Source organism: Elephantulus edwardii, unplaced genomic scaffold, assembly GCF_000299155.1.
Source record: "Elephantulus edwardii isolate Elephantulus edwardi_28Jun2011 unplaced genomic scaffold, EleEdw1.0 scaffold00171, whole genome shotgun sequence".
Classification (NCBI taxonomy): Eukaryota; Metazoa; Chordata; class Mammalia; order Macroscelidea; family Macroscelididae; genus Elephantulus; species Elephantulus edwardii.
Genome location: NW_006399921.1, coordinates 4,036,591 through 4,039,582, shown reverse-complemented (window position 1 = coordinate 4,039,582; position 2,992 = coordinate 4,036,591). Strand labels below are relative to the sequence as shown.

Sequence of the window (2,992 nt, the reverse complement as noted above, 5' to 3'; positions counted from 1 at the left end):
AAAAAAAAACAAAGGGAAGAAGGTGGAGTTAATGAAACATAACTGAAAAGTGTTTCAATAGCTGTGCTCAAGGAGATCAGAAGAGATGATTCAGTAAAAGATGGAGAAGCAAAATAAAAATTCTTGGATAGATTTACATGGTGGTGGTCCACGCCTCTGAAGTCACTCTGCTGTTCCAGGAGGACAAGGGAGAAAACAGAAGGAATGATGGGCTATAGGGGTGGGGCCTATCAAAGGAACACACTGGCATGAGGGCCGGGAGAGGCAGGAGGCACAGGCTGAGGGATTAGGAGAGCTGGGAGCCCAGTAGTCTCTCGATAGCTGCGTTGATGTCCCCTCTTGTGGCAATCAAGGCCTGCAGGTTGGCCTCCCGGTCGATGAAGCCCATGGAGTTAGCTGCTCCAGTTGCTGCTGAAATCTCAGTGCTGGCGCTGGCACCTGTGAGTTTCCACTTCCGGCCAAAAGCTGAATTATCTGTTGCATGAGCTGCTCTTGGGCACTGGAAGCTGCTGTTGGAGAAGACGTGGCTGGTGAAGCGTTGGAAACCTCAGGGGCTGACCCAGTGTTTCTGCCTGCTGAGGGGGCTGGGGTCCGGGGTATCCCAAAGGAGCCACGGCTGGGCACCAGCCCAGGTGCCTTGCTCTGCAAGGTCTGCAGTCCCTGCTGAATCTGTAGCAGTGCCTGCATGGCACCAGGATTGGTGAGGCCAGAGAGCGACTCCGGACTCTGCATCTGCTGCAGGAAAGACTGGGAGCTTCAGGCTGAGTTGCTCCTGCAGCTGGGGGTTCCCCGCAAAGAGCGGCACATTCGCCATCATCTGAGCAGCAAAGTCGGGGTTCTGGGCAAGAGTCTGCATCATGCTGCGCATGTAGGGGGCGGAGATCACATTCTGCATTAGCTGAGGGTTCTCTGAGATCTATTGCAGGAGAGCCTGCATTTCTGGGCTGTTGAACATCCCTGAGCCCAGGCTAGCCGCATGGATCCCAAAGGAGTTCGAGACTGTTGGGTGCAACTGGCTGGTCCCTGAACCTCCGGTGACCTCCCCACCAGACCCGGGGGTCTGGGAGGTGGGGGCAGGCGAGGGGCTCCAGGGATTAGGGAGGGGCTCTCGATTCTCAGTCCACAGAGGCTGGGAGAACGAGCTGCCGGAGTTCCGGGTCAGGGAAGGGATTGTTGCCAGACTGCTCTCAGCAGCACTGAACATAGGCTCCTAGATGTCCGTGTACAAACGGCAGAGAGCATTATACCCTCCAGGGATGCTCTCAAGGTTGCTCAGGGCGCGGTCCTGGTTCCACATCATTTCTTGCATCAAGGCTGGATTTCAAGGAAGCTCCATGGTCTGCCTCATGAGCTCAGGGTTGTTGAGCACATGGCTGATCTCAGGGTTTTGCTCCATCAGTTGCTGCATCTGGGGGTTAGCCGTGATCATGTGGCACATCAAATCAGGATTGGACATCATGTCCTGGACCAGGGGGTTTTCCATGATCTGTGACAGCCTCTCAGGGTTGGACATCAGCCGCCTTTGCATCTGCTGCTGCAGCGCCATGAAATTGGTGGAGCCCAAGCCCAGGCTACCCAGACCCAGGATGCCCCCAAATCCAGAGAGTATGGATGTGGTGACAGGCCCAGGGGAGGGACCACCCCCACTGCTCCTCCAGCATCCACTGCCAGCATCTGAAGTGGCAATACCAGAGGTAGGCCTGGGCAGGAGTCACAGGTGACACAGGCATGGTGGATGGTGCAGAGGCAGGGTCTGGAATGGAAGGGGAAGAAGTAGCCGCAGCAGACATATCTTGAGCCTTCTGTGCGGTCTTAATGACCTGGTGGACAGTAAGGCCATCCTTGATCCCATGCTGGTTCAGTGTGTCCCCATCTTTGAGAATCTTGCCAGCAAAGATCTAGATGAGCTGGTCCTGCTGGGTCTTAAACCTTCTGGAGATTTCCTCTTTGAACTCCTTGACCAAGGCTCGATCGCAGATCACAATTTCCTCCTTGTCCTTTAGGGTCTTGACAGTGACCCGAATAGGGGGTCAGTCTCGGCCCCAGTCAGCTCCACCATCTCCATTATTATTTTCAATATTCTTTTTTATTATATTTACTTGTTATGCATCAGAGAGCTGAACAATGGCTAAGGATGACAGAAGAAGAACTAACTGATGCCTTCAAGTTGTGGTGCTGGAGAAGAGTCATAAACATACCATGGACTGCCAAGAGAACAAATAAATCTGTCTTGGAGAGGGTGAAACCAAGTTTCTCCTTGGAGGCTAGGATTTTGAAGCTCTGTCTTAGATACTTTTGTCATGTGGCCAGGAGGGACTGATCCTTGGAGAAGGACATCATGCTCTGCAGGGTGGAAGGACGGCGCAGGAGAGGAAGACCCCAGATGAGATGAACTGATACAGTACTGAGGCAATGGAGGTTGGTGTGTTGGAATCATTGAGACTGGCTCAGGGCAGGGAAGGGTTCAGAGCTGCTGTACATAGGGTCACTATGGGTCACAGGTGATGTGATGGCACTTAACTACAAGAACAACCTCCTGGGAGAATAGAGATATTATAAAATAATATCATCATCATTACTAACAGGTGAGACTTTTGCTATCAGATCTGATAGTTGTGCAGGATCAGTTTGACTTCAATTAATGTATTAATTAATTTCAATTAAATTATTCATTTAGTGTTACTTCTACAAAAGAGAAAGGCAGGACTTTATAATAAAGACATCTCTCATTACAGATAATCGACTTACTCTTCCTCATTCTTCACCAAACATTAGTTATTCCATAATGTACTGCTAAGGATATCGTTGTGTAAAATTACAGAGTAAATTGGGTTGGTAATAGATTGATTGCATGGACCTTGGAAACCGGTGATAGATAAGGTTCAAAAAGTACTGACCTTCCTTCTAGGACAAGAATTTTAATTCATTACAATGGACTAGACTAAACTTGCTGGCTGTTTGAGTCTATGCATTATATAAAAACTCAGATCAA

General features: G+C 50.1%; 1 pseudogene; it reads right to left on the bottom strand.

Moving 5' to 3' along the window:
* Positions 1 to 286: 286 nt before the first annotated feature.
* Positions 287 to 2,059, bottom strand: LOC102861933 (annotated as a pseudogene).
* Between the last annotated feature and the right edge of the window lie 933 nt (positions 2,060 to 2,992).